Source organism: Lagopus muta, chromosome 1, assembly GCF_023343835.1.
Source record: "Lagopus muta isolate bLagMut1 chromosome 1, bLagMut1 primary, whole genome shotgun sequence".
In the NCBI taxonomy this organism is placed as follows: Eukaryota; Metazoa; Chordata; class Aves; order Galliformes; family Phasianidae; genus Lagopus; species Lagopus muta.
In genome coordinates this window covers 172,310,690-172,324,202 of record NC_064433.1, presented here as the reverse complement: position 1 = coordinate 172,324,202, position 13,513 = coordinate 172,310,690, and the positions used below count along the sequence as shown (strand labels likewise).

The window sequence follows — 13,513 nt, the reverse complement described above, 5'->3', positions numbered from 1 at the left end:
AATGAAAGCAGAGAACCACAGCATGCTGAAAAACTTCACAAGACATCAACACCAGGCAGTGTTCAGAAGGGAGGTGATGCTGGCTGTATTCCTGGGACGCTGTTTAAGCACAGTGATTAGTGATTCCTATCAATCAGATGAAAACATTTCGTAAGTATGTGAAGCTTCCTTGGCTGTTGGAGTGAGATATGGATTTTTCCTTTCTTTCTTTCTTCTCTGCTCTGTCAGTGAAGAATGTCTTGATTGTACTGAGTGGTATGTATGGGAAACTGGATGTGATGGGATGGAGACAGTATAATTCCTTTTCTCCAGCTCTGCTGTGTGACCCTGCAGCAGACATAGCACTGTAGCCATCAGCAGAAGGCCCTGTGAAGAGACTGCTGTGTAAAATGAAGTCATGTTGTCAACTGAAAAATCCATTTTCTTCCCATTTTTTGTTTGTCTTCAATACAGAAGCAGTGTACTGACCAGTAAACGTTGTCTTGTTTCATTATACTAAAACACTGGCATGAATTTCCTGCAGCATTAAAGTAAATGTCTGTAGATATGCCTGGCATATAAGAAGCACAGTGACTGTCATGCCATGATGCGAGACTAATTGAGTTGAAGGCAAACACCTTGGCTGACAGGCAGACAGAGCACACAGAAAGACAGCAGTAAGGTAAAACTGTAAAACTGTAAAACTGTAAAACTGTACAGCATACTTCAGTTTTATCTCTTAATTAAAAAAAAAAAAAAAAAAAAAAAAAAAAGAGAGAGAGGAAAAAAGAAGAAAAATTGTGCTTATTTTAACAATAAATTGTGTCATCATCCTAGCATGCAGAAGTCACGTGCCAAAGTGGGATTAGCTTTTTCAGCAAGCCCTGCATGCTTTTCCCCATTGACAGGAAATCTCAGTTTTGGTCACAGACTCTTTCCTCCACCTTCAATAACACTGCCCACTGTTGGCCAGACTGCTGTCAGGCTACAGAGACCTGTATGAAGTTCTGCTCATTCTTCTTTTACAAGTAATTCCCCAAATGTACCCAATGCTGTCAGGAAAAGGTCAATGCCACGGAGGGGATGGTGGTAAGCACAGCCTGCAACTTTTCACTCACTGAGACCCAGAAACAAGAAGCAAAACTGTGAGCAGCAGAAAAAACAGCAATGGGAAGTATGGGGCTGCCCACAATGGTCCAGTCTCCTTTAAAGGTGCCAGCAACCCTAACCAGAGCAGGATGTCAGGATAATGCAAAGAATCCACGCGGTTTTTTCTTTCTTCCAGTTGTCCCCTCCATCAGTCACCATGCCCCCTCCCCCTAAAGTAAATGAAATCAATCAGCAGGGATTTCTGTAAAATACATAAAACAGTCATCTTCCAGACTCTACCAGAAGATAAACGGTTCCAGACATTGGACCGCAGCCATTTTCCCACACATGCTACAGTGTTTTGTCATCCATATTGGGCCATAATAGTGAGCGGGGTTTTTTTTTGTTGTTTTTTTTTTTTCCCCCCCTCAGTCAACAGCCAATGCTTCTGCTTCTAGCATGGAGTAACTAGCACATTAAAATCACTGCAACAGGAGTATTTTTTTCTGTACACTTTGCAAGATGACTGCTTCATTGCTAAAAGCACAGCCTGGGGTCTCCTACAGGACTTTCACACTATCTGCCACAGCTAACACTGTCTTCTCGCTTCTGGAGCCACGCAGACCCTTTGGGATTAAACATATCACTCCAAAAACAGCCACTGAATGAAAAGAACGCGAAACAACGAGCAGTGCAAACCTCATCTGAGAGCTTACTAACAGAAAATAATAGGATTGCTTACAATCTCTTTATGCTGGCTTTTGTGCTTGTTTCAATGAAGGATACAAATACATGAAAAAGATGCATCACAGTGTGAGTTTACAATTCATTTATAATAAAAGTATTTTAAAGCAAGTCCTTAATAATCTGTTAACACTAAATGCACTCTGGAAAGAACCATGGGGCTTTTTCATCATTAAGAAATGTGCAAACAAATTCTATCCTTAATTAAATCAGAAGTAATTTTATTAACTGCAGTAGACTTAAACTTGACTTACATCAGCGTAAGCAGGGGGAGAATATAGCCCCAGGGTGTTTATATGCCGCAGTTCCAGCTAGTTCAGATCTATTTGGGTGGGAACTCCTTTCCCCTTTCCAGAAAGAATACTCCTGCCTACCCTTCTTCACCTCACAACCGGGGCCAAAGCAGTCTTTTCTCTACAATATTTTTCAGAAAGGTTATGAACAAATCTTATCCTCGACAGGAGATGACCTTATTAAATAAAAGCAGCCTCTCAGCTGATGGACACCAGCAGTTTTAAAGTTAGTTTACACATTTTTAAGGAAGCCACCACAAACAGATAAGCTTACTTACATCTTAAAAATAAATAAGAACTTTAAGCATAAGCTATTTTATAAAGGAGACACTTAAATCTGTTTTCAAAGCTGAAAAGCCCTTCTAAGCACTACTAGCTGCTATATCAAACATTACTGCCACGCTGTAGAAACTTACTGTCTGCAGATAGATATCCTTAGGCTTCACTGTACCTTTGAACCAAAATCACTTTCTTCTGTACTTCATTTTCTGGGTTCTTGAAATGTGATTCTCAGTTTCTGACAGATGGCTCCTCTGTCACTGAGTGCAGCTTCTGCCTCCTTATCTCTGCCAGCTAATACTTCCACCAGGCTTAGCTGTTGTCTGTGGAGCTGTGCTCTACATCATTTCTACTCTGATCAATGCTCTGCTTGGTTTTAGGTTGGCTTCTAGTCCCGCCTCCCACTCTTGAAGAAACGAAAACTCACAGCTGGATTTTCTATAAATCATCCCTTTTAATAGCAGCTGAGCAAGTATGGCAAATACTACAGCTAAGACCTGCTGCTCTATTTGAGACTTCAAAAACAATTCTTCATCTTAATGATGCACACATGAAAGTTAATCATGTACTAAAATCACTAATACTGAAAAATAGTGGCCAGATAATTGTGACCTTCAGGGCTCAGAAGCTGATTAATGTAACACAAAACTCCTCTCTGTTCCAGAGGGGGAATATAGTAAAACACACTGCCTCGGTGAACTGTTTCATATAATGTTTTGCTTTGAACAGGAGCTTGTCATTCTTACAAAGATAAATTTACATTTACAATATAGGGCTTTTGACAGGCTAACCCCGAATACACACTGTTTAGGCTAGCAGCCCTTAGCTTGAAAGAGCTTTTACCACACCAGCTCTTTTGAAGTGTGAGCAGGAAATACTTTTATTTTCTGCACGGCACTGAATACTCTACACAGCACTGAACTCATTATCATGTTTAACAAAGCATGGAGTATAAAAGCAAGGTGGTACCATAAAAATAGCACCGCGAACTTTGTTCCCATGAGCAGAGCAAAACAAAGCTGCTTCTGTAAACTGCAAATTGTTTTAATCCTCCACCCTCCAGATCTTCTTAAGAAACCGTGCTGTGGAAATTAAAAATTACTGGGCAGATCTGGATCCAGTCTGAATGGGCTGCAAAACCCAGGGGCTCTCAGCTCTTTCTGGTGTGAGAGCCACACCATGGCTGGAAGGGTCTGAAAGGCTCTCTGCCTGAAGATGAAGTATCCCAACAACAACTACTATGACCCCGTGGCACACAGCCTCCTGACCTAGCCCATGGCTAGATGAGCTGAGGATGGCAGTCTCAGATGTGAAGAAGGAGCCCTTCAGTCTCATTTGGACACCAGCTTAGGGCGAAGTGCACAACAGCGTGCCAGGAGTGGCTTTCCCCCAGCTATGCCTCTGCTCCCAGTAGTCAGGGATGCATGGATTTCACCAGACAGATGCTGGAGCTGGACTGCAGTGCTCAGTACTCACAGCAGACCCGTCTTCTGTGAATGAATCCAACCCTTTTTGAAGCTGATTATGCCTATTCACAGCATGTGCTAAAAATATAGTGGAAAAGCACAAAGAAAGTACACGTGTCTACTTACACCTACTCACCAACCATTTCATTACATGCCCCACAGTTCTTACAAGTTCTGTTTCTCCACATAATAGACGACTTCACAGGCTTCTGTCATAGCCCATTTAATCCTCTTTTCTTCTACATTGAACAATCTCATCTATTCAATGCCCACGATGATCAGCCTTGACTCCCATCCCTGTGTGTACCACCACTCCCAGTAAGAGATGCAGTTGGTCCTTCAGTTCTCACTGCAGAGGCTAACAGCACAGCATCTGAGTTCAAACCATGTTCCTAGACTGTGACTGCAATTTGTGGAAATAGGAAAATATGTTCAGTTTCTTTGATAAAAATTTTTGCACACAGTCACTGAGGATGGTCAGTTGCAATCTGAAAGCTCTCTATAACCTCCACATAAGTATTTGAAAACAATCACAACAGACAAATTTCCAGTTACTAGCCAGGAAGCCTAAAAGAAAGCCATGCAGATTAAGTAGGCAACAGTGCTCTTAGCTGAGGGCAGCATGGCTTTGATGTAGCTACTACTCTTAATTAGTAGCCATATGACATGGGTCTTAGGCCTTCATCCAAGCAGCTGTGGCTCAGATTTGTCAGTAGCTTGATGATGGAGAGTGGAAGGAGCAGGGGAAAGCACCATCCCTGTGCCCGATACAAATATGTAAGGGCGAACATAATTAATCTTGCTTTCCACGTGCTGCTGTACATTCAATACTTATCAGTTATCAAAACACAGAAGACTGATTAAAATTACTTGTTTGACCTTTAAAATGTACTTGAAAATCCATAAATGAGACCAATCAGTAGTACATAGCCCTTTGAATAACAGAATTTTGCGTCCCTAGCAAATGTTGTAAGAGGCGATTGAAGCCTTGATACCACAGTGCAACATGCACTATATAAACCCAGGATGAGGATCCTCGAAGGACTGGACTTTCAGAGATCATTTGGTCTACTGCCTGGAGTAATGCTCTCGGCACACAGACCATCACTTGAATAACATGAAAAAAAAGCCATGCTACAGGGTTTGGTGGTTTATTGGTCGAGAGATCATCCAGGGATGAAGGACAGCAGGACAGTCCCTCCTGCCACTGTTCACAGACACTGTAGTCCTCACTTCCCCCTCTCCTTGAGCTTGTCATGAGATCTGCTGAGACTGGACACCAGATCAGACTTCACTGAGCTTTCTGCTGGTAAGACGTACTGTGAGACACAGATCTTCATTTGGGCCAGCTTACCTACAATCTCTCCCTGGTGACTGACACCAGAAGAACCACAGACCTACATTTTGTTGAGTCGGTTTCTATCAGAGAAAAATCTTTGACAGGAAGAGTTCCTCTGTAAGGAATTAGCTGTCCATCCAAAGGCATTCTGTGCTCGCAGCCCCTGTGATAAAATTATGACAGAAGGAACAACTGCAGAGATCCACAGCTTTGGCGAAAGTCTGTCCTGATTTGTTTTTAGAAAGCTGAATAATGAAATTACAGGGCCCTGGGGTAATTGAGGCTGGAAGAGGACCTCAGGAGATCTCAAGACCAACCCCTTTGGCTTTCTGGCCCTTCTGAAACACCAAGTGCACAGTTTCAGATCCCTACAACTGCACTGGAAAGAAAGAGAAGGAATACATTATTTGCCATTTTCTTTTAGGCAACTTGTAAAGATCTGTATTCTCAGAGCAATGAGGGCAGCTATGCCTGTTTGTCCCTGGATTACCCTTGGAAACTGAGTACATTTACTGCACCAAACCTTCTACCACAAGGCTGTCAGGTGGGAAGGTTTTAATAGTTCAAAGGCACTCTGACTTTACAGTGTTTCTGCTTATGATGCAGTAAAAAGGATTATGAGCCTCCTGAGAAGAAACAAGAGGTACTAGGACACTGCTGGAAAGATGACCAAGCCCAGCATGCAAGGAGATGAGGACTCACGTTGCGCCAGCTCGCTCAGCTCCTGACAGACATCTCCTCCCTGCTTTGATTTCAGGTAGTTGAGAAACTCATTCTGAGCTGAAACGTCTTCAGGGTTGAGCTACACACCTTGTTCTTCAGCCAGAGCTGCCCTCCAGCTCAAAATCTGGTATCCATCTTCAGTCTTCAACCTACAACACCAGGCAAGGAAAGCGGCCTCTACTCATGGACAGGAGACTGAAACACAGCCTAGTCTCTTTCATTGAGCTATTTCCCTTTTAATAGCTTTTCCAAGTGCACCAATATGAGCTGAACAAGGCTGGGTCATGGTGAAAGGGAACTGGCAGCTGGGGCCTCTTGGAAATGAACTGGTAGCAAGGCCAGCAGTGGGCCTGCCTTGTTAGGCTCCATTAGTGATTGACTTCCCATTAGCCTCTAATCTGCAAGCACATGTAGGCCTTTGTTCTTCATTGCTCTCAACTGCCAGCCTCCCAGATTACAGCAGGTATTTCCTGCTGCTGTCCTGTAATCACATGGCCACACAGCTGATAACCACCCTGCAGCAGCCAGCTGGGCTGCACTCACAGGACACAGGCAGCCAGTGCTCCTATCTGCCCTACTGTCAGCCAGTTACCTTCAGTCCTTTATTATTGCTCCTCCTGAGCTAATCCTGGATGCTGGTGGAAAATCTGAGGTTTTCTGTGCCACCAGGACAAGCAGAGTCTAGGGCAGGCATATCCAACCCATGGCCCGCGTGCTGCATGCAGCCTGGCCAGGCTCATATTGCAGCTGCCCCCTGCTCCGCGTCATCATGGCAGCAGCTCTTCCCCATGGCCTGGCCTGGCCTGGCCTCAAGCATGCATCCATTGCTCAGCAACAGCCCACACTGGTGTGCCATCAGCACTGTATGGGCTGAGAATGGGACGCAGAGAAGGTACAAAGCAGCTCTAACTCTAATGTCCACCATACACACTCAGTTGAATTGAAACCCACTTGTACAACATGAAGCATGCACTTGTGCCACTTGGTGAGTAAACATAGTGGTGAACAAGAATATTTCATAGAATCATAGAACAGAATCACAGAATCCTTAGAGTTGGAAGGTACCATTAAAGCTCATCTAGTCCAACTCCCCTGCAATGAACAGCATTTCAACCTACCTAATCACAGAATTATAGAATCACCAAGGTTGGAAAAGACCTTCAAGATCATCCAGTCCAACCATCCACCCATCACCAATCGCTCTCACTAAACCATGTCCCTCAACACAACATCCAAACGTTCCCTGAACACCTCTGGGGTCGGTGACTCCACCACCTTCCTGGGCAGCCCATTCCAGAACCTGACCACTCTTTCAGAAAAGCAGCAATGTTGTCTTGAAAGAAAACAGAACTGCAAAAAAAGAAAAAATCACAGATGAAGTGTTCAACAAAAAATGGACAGATGAGTATTTTTGTGCCCAGACAAATAAAATGGCTCTATGCTTAATTTCCAAGAGAGTCATGTCAGTTTTCAAAGATTATAACTGAGAAGACATTGTATGCTAAAATGTGCTGCCAAATTCCATGTATTTCAAAGAAAATGTTGTAAAGATAAAATAGAGGAAAAAAGTCTGTCATATCAAATATATATATATATATTTAAAGTTACAACTCAAACAGACTGTATTATAAAAGCTAGCTATGTGGTAGCAAATGTGATTGGAAAAAAATCTAAACCATCTACTGATGGCGAGTTTATTAAGCAATGTTTGGAAAGCATGTAACTTATCTTGATTAAAAAAAGATTTTTCTAAAACCAGTTTGTCTCGACAGAATATAGCCAGGCACATTGAAGAAAGAGGGAAATCTACTGAAAAAAAATTGGAGAGTAAAGTTGCTATTTTCAAACCTTATGCTTTGGTTATACATGAAGTTTTCAATGCTATAGATATGGCTCAATTTGCTTTTTTTGTGAGGTACTAAAAACAAATACATCACTGAAAAAATAGCTTCTTTGATGCCATTAAAAGACATAACAATGTTTTTTTTTTCTCTCTTCTTTACATTTTAATAAAAAATGAATATATTAAAAAAAAGAAAGAAAATAAGTTTTGTTACAAATATATATGAACTATATTATGTATTTTATATGCAGCCCATGACAATTCCTTTTTATTCAGTATAGCCCTGGCCAGACAAAAGGTTGGACACCCATGGTCTAGTATTAAATGTGGAGGTTGGTGTCCCTGCCTGCGGCAGGGGAATTGGAGCTTGATGATCCTTGAGGTCCCTTCCAACACAAGCCATTCTATGATTCTATGATTCTGTGATTCTATAGTCTAGAGGCAGTGGCCTCAAGCAATCAAAGATGTCCTCTCCCTTCTGCAGTTGGCTTAATCCCAACATCAGAGAACACTGTCTCCTGCCTGTGGCTCTTGCAAAACGTCCTTGATTTGCAACTGGTCTCTGAAATCCTAAACTCTGGAACATTTTGCTTTCAAATAAAATAAAATGTACATTCATCAGAGTTCAGGTTTCTCCTACAAACACACTCACATTTTTTCCTAAAGATTATGAAATTCTGAAAAGCTACAGATATGAGAGAATATATCCATAGATAACACTGATACACATTGAGCAAAAAAAGACAGGGAACAAGGGGAAAGAAAAACAGTACCTAGGTTACTGTATTTGAAACTGCATCTAAATAGGTATTATAAGGCAAAATCAAAAGAAAAAAGTGATTTGAAAGTTGCAATGATAATACATTGAGTGTGAAAAACTGTCATAGGTAGTTTTCATGCTCTTAGCCAAGACTGACATTTTTTCAAAGGGTTCCTGAGCCATGTGTCATAGATTTACGATTTCAGTGCTTATGTAAAATAGGACAGTTGTACCATCTCCACGTGATGAGAAAGCCATATGCTTTTGCATTTTTATATAAAATACATTCTTTAGAAGATCAAAATATGTATTACCTAACTCATTTTTCAGGCAGATCTATCTCAATTGTACTTTGTACTCTTGTAGATTCTCAGTGTCTTTCTCCTGCTGCAAAATCTCCGTAGTTTCCATGACGTATCTCTGTGTCATGTGATCCCTTAAATAGTCAATGTAAATGTTTTTCAACTCAAAACTCTACAGCTTGAGTCTCACTTACAAAAGTCCAGCAGCATCTTCCTGATTTGCTCATCACACTACCAAACAGCTGCTCAACAACCCACCTGGCTTGCTGCAAACAGGCAGATCTCAGTGCTGAGCCAAAAGCAGCTTGGTTTGGGTCAAAATGGGTGATAATTCCCACCCTGACTCCCATCTGGTGGCATAAAACACTCTAACAAGCCCTGTGCCCTCGCATTTCCCTTCCCAAGGACCAACACTGCTGCCCTTGATTTAGGGCCATCTCCTCCTTGTCTTCCTGTTCCTGGAACTCTTGCATCCTCTGCCCTGTACTATTCCCCAACATCTGCTCCTGATAACACGCGCCTGTGGGTCAACACAGCAGCGATAAAACCCAGGGGCCACAAATGTTATTACTGCACTTAGAATAGTACGAACCCACTTTAACATGAGGTTCAGTTCAAGCACAGCAAAAGCAAAATATTTCAGTTGTTCAATCAAATCCTTCAAAGAGCTCAGAAATAAAAATTCTTGGAATTTTTACATGAGTCAAACTTTTTACTGAAGTTTATATTAAATGGTGAATCACTGGTTTGCTTCAGGGGAGGAAAAAAAAATCTTGTTTTCAGCAAAATGTCCTGAAAATACGTAATTAAAAACATCACTAACAGACAATAATCATCTGGAGTGCTAATGTCCTTCTGTACATAAAAGGCTTGAAAAGCACAAAGTAAGAGAGAAAAGTTCAGCATCAGCGTTTGTCTCAAGACCCAGTGCGCCCAGGGGCTGACTCAGGATCTCTCCTGCAGCGAAACAAGAGCTACTACAGTTACTTCTGCTACTGCAAGGAAAAGTTCAATTTCTGAAGTCAAGCACAGTTTAAAATGACTTGAGTCATAAGCAAACTACCATCTGAAATGTCATCCTGAGAGACATCATACTTATCATCCTCCAAGCATGGGTCAGAGTGCTGTCATTGTGGACAGAAAATGTAGCAGCTTCTGATAGGTTGCAGCAGTGGTGTACAACAATAAAAGACTGGAAGAAAAGAATATGGTTTCCAAATTAAACAGCAGGAGAAATTTCTGCCGACAGGATGTAATTACTGCTCTTGTAAAAGAACTGTGGAACACTTAATGGTTTCAAGCACTAATACCTATGGAAACAGAGCGTTCCCTAAATACCCAGCCAAGTGCTAGATTATAGTTGACTTGGAGAGCAGTAAATCATCAAGAAAACATCCTGTACTGCTAAACACTTCAAGGGCCTTATTCCAAATACTGCTCTAGCTTGAATGCTTACGTCTTTGAAATCAGGTACGATCACAGCCCAGGGTGAAATTTCTTCCATACCTCACAGGAGCTGTCATTAACATACTGACTGTGCTACAAATATAGACTTTCTATCACAAAATCTCAATGCCAGATCTGTGACTTTTTCAAGTAATTTGTTTGATAAGACTATGATAATCCCAAACTCTCTGTTTCTGAGCACACAGGATCTGAAACTGCTTAAAATATAAATGGAAATATAAATGGAATTACAGAATCATAGAATCATCAGGGTTGGAAAAGACCTCAAAGACCATTCAGTTCAACTGTCCACCTATCACCAGTATTTCTCACTAAACCGCGTCCCTCGATACAACAGCTAAACATTTCTTGAACACTTCTGAGTGCGGTGATTCCACCACATCCCTGTGCAACCCCTACAGCGCCTGACCACTCTCTAAAAGCAGAATTTCCTGACATCCAGCCTGAATCTCCTCTGGCACAACTTAAGGCCGTTCCCTCTCATCCTACTGCTGTTATATGAGAGATGAGGTCGACCCCCACCTCACTACAACCTCCCTTCAGGTAGTTTTAGAGGGCAATACGGTCACCTCTGAGCCTCCTCTCCAGACAAAATGATCCCAGTTCCCTCAGCCACTCCTCATAAGGCTCCAGACCCCTCACCAGCTTTGTAGTCCTCTGAACACGCTTCAGGGCTTTGATGTCTTTTGTGTAGTGATGGGCTCAAAACTGAACACAGTACTCAAGGTGTGGCCTCGCCAGGGCTACGTACAGAGGGATGCTGCTCCTGCTGGCAATCCTACTCCTGATACAAGACAGGATGCCACTGGCCTTCTTGGCCACTTGGGCTCACTGCTGGCTCCTGTTCAGTTGGGTGTTGACCAATGCCCCCATCTCTGTTTCCTCTACATAGTCTTCCAGCCACTCTGCCTGAAGCCTGTAGAACTGCCTGGGGTTGTTGTGACCAAAGTGCAGGATCCGATATTTGTTCTTGTGGAACTTGAGGTATCAAGGTAAATGCCGTAAGACAACAGCACCTCAACATTTACATGTTTCTGTTTATCATTTTCTTAAGATCTGACCAAAATGCATTTCCAGAGCAGAGGTAAGAAGCACCGTCAAAATGCAGCAATGCTTTAATTATTTGCAGAATGCTTCCAATGCCTGAAAGCCTCTATGTAGAAAAAGCATTGAATGAAGTATGCCAGGCTTTAAAAACCCTACAGCAATTCAACTCCTGCATTTTCATGCAAAAATTCATAACCATACTTAGGAAAACAGACAAGCAGAACTCTGCTCAAAGCAGCTATCCTGTTACAAGTTTCTTATTAGTTATAGTAAGGCAGTCTTCAGCTTCAAAGAAAGCAAGTGTCCCAGAACATTCTTTTACTTCTATCAAAAAGGCGATGTTTTCAAGCCATAGGTGAATATCAAAGACCTCCAGCCTTCCCACAGAGAACCACCTCCAAACAAGTCTACAAGGCTTACCTCACCTGGTGCAGAATACCCTGCATTTTCTGGAGACTTTAATATGGAATTTGTTGAAAAACAGAACAGTGTAACTTATCACAGGTAAAGACTGTATCTAAGCAACAAAGGGAGGCAAAGTTTTTCTGCACTGTCCTACCTCAATCCTCACAAATATCAGCAGAAAACAAAAATGCTTACATGACAATCCATTTGAGCAATTGCTGTGGAGCTTAACAGGCTGTAATCAACACATCAAAAGCTTATTTTGAACAAGCACTTATAAGAATGGATGGAAATTCTCAATGCTAGCTGTGCCAATGAGTTTGTGATTCTCTCATATTCACACTGATTGAAGAGAGCAAATGAATCCAGTTTGTGATTACTTTACAGCATCATTCTTTTTTAAGATTCCTTTTTAAAACACCCTTTTTAAGCAAAATTCAACATACTTGAGGCATGAAACTCAGTCTTCCTGACCTTTCAGAAACACAAAGATCTAAAGTTTGCTTTTTTGTAAATTATGCTATTGACAAATTTGTTTTCTTTCATCACAGGCACGAATGCACACACATGCACTAAAAAGAGCTTCGCCAATCGTATTTCTGTTGTCTTCCAGATCATTTGGAGCACCTTACAGAGAGGAAAAAGACAAATGAGACAAAAACCGGCAGTACATTGCGCAGCTTTGGGGAAAGAAAAGAATGGATTCTTCCAGTGTTGCTTCCTGCAAAACAAAACTTGCTTGAGGAATTGTGCTTACATGTATTATCTTGGAAGCTACTAGGACACATGAGGCTATCACAGCTGATGTACACAACAGAGGATGCTACTTAGTTATAGAAATGAAGAGCCAAAACACAACCAAACAGAAAGAAGGGATTTGTTAGAAGAGTCAGAGACCACAAGATTTTATTTCATTCATATCATTCTACTACCTCCTTTAACAGTCCCAGCTGGACTCATTTTTGTGGACCAAAAGTCTGTGACAGTCTTGTCGACCTCGCATGGAAAAGGCACCAGAGACATCCTGGCACAAAAAGACCACACTCCAGTTTTGTTTTCAAACATCATTTCTTGGAAAAAGGGCTGAAAAAATCCTTCTCAAAATACTATGCACCCAAGAACAATGCTGCATGGTTCACTGTGAGTCATTTCTTTGCAGGCTTGGCATTCATCATATGAACTCAGGAAAGTCATTAAAGTCACTATCAGTAACTTTGTCATTTCAAGTGCCTGCCACAGATAAAAAATAAGTCTTTACAATAAGATGCTACTTCAGGGACATTCTGAGATCATCTTACTATAACTTCAATCTAATATGTTTAAACAGTATTTTCAGATGCTCTAAGTGAAGCAAGGCATCCTACATTTGACTTGAAAAAGAGTTCTTCAAGGGAAAATTCAATGCTACAGTAAGTGATACAGATGCCGAAGGAGGCGATACACTTTTCCCTTGCTCATGCCAAGGATGGCCTATTTTCTTGGATTAACCCAAAGGGAGCCTAATATAGTTCTGCTGTGTTTTCTTTTCTCCACTTCATTACAGCCAAGCAAAAACACGGAGAAAAGACCAATTTTCAGGAAAGCTTTTCTTTGTTTTAAGAAACTTAAGGGATTTACCTCATACAAATCCACAGTTAAAGGAATATGCACACTGATGTTCTTATCATATGGGAGCAGCTTGTATGAACTTTGAATAAAAGTTTACCTACGAGTTTCATTTATACTTGTCATATTTTAAATACCACTGCTAGAGAAGTCTGAAAGAGCAAGCAGAAAG

The 13,513-nt window shown here is 41.6% G+C and overlaps 1 protein-coding gene across 8 annotated transcripts in view; it reads right to left on the bottom strand.

The window, feature by feature from the left end:
* Positions 1 to 13,513, bottom strand: part of STARD13 (StAR related lipid transfer domain containing 13) — a 308,068-nt gene that overhangs the window by 72,388 nt on the left and 222,167 nt on the right. The window contains exon 1 of one of the 8 annotated variants that reach the window (XM_048933953.1): positions 2,522 to 2,858. The exons of 5 other annotated variants lie outside the window; for them this stretch is intronic. The gene's annotated coding sequence lies outside the window, so the exon portion shown is untranslated. Of the gene's footprint in view, positions 1 to 2,521; positions 2,859 to 13,513 lie in introns of those variants that run through there. 2 more of the 8 variants (XM_048933954.1, XM_048933952.1) reach the window with 2 other exon arrangements.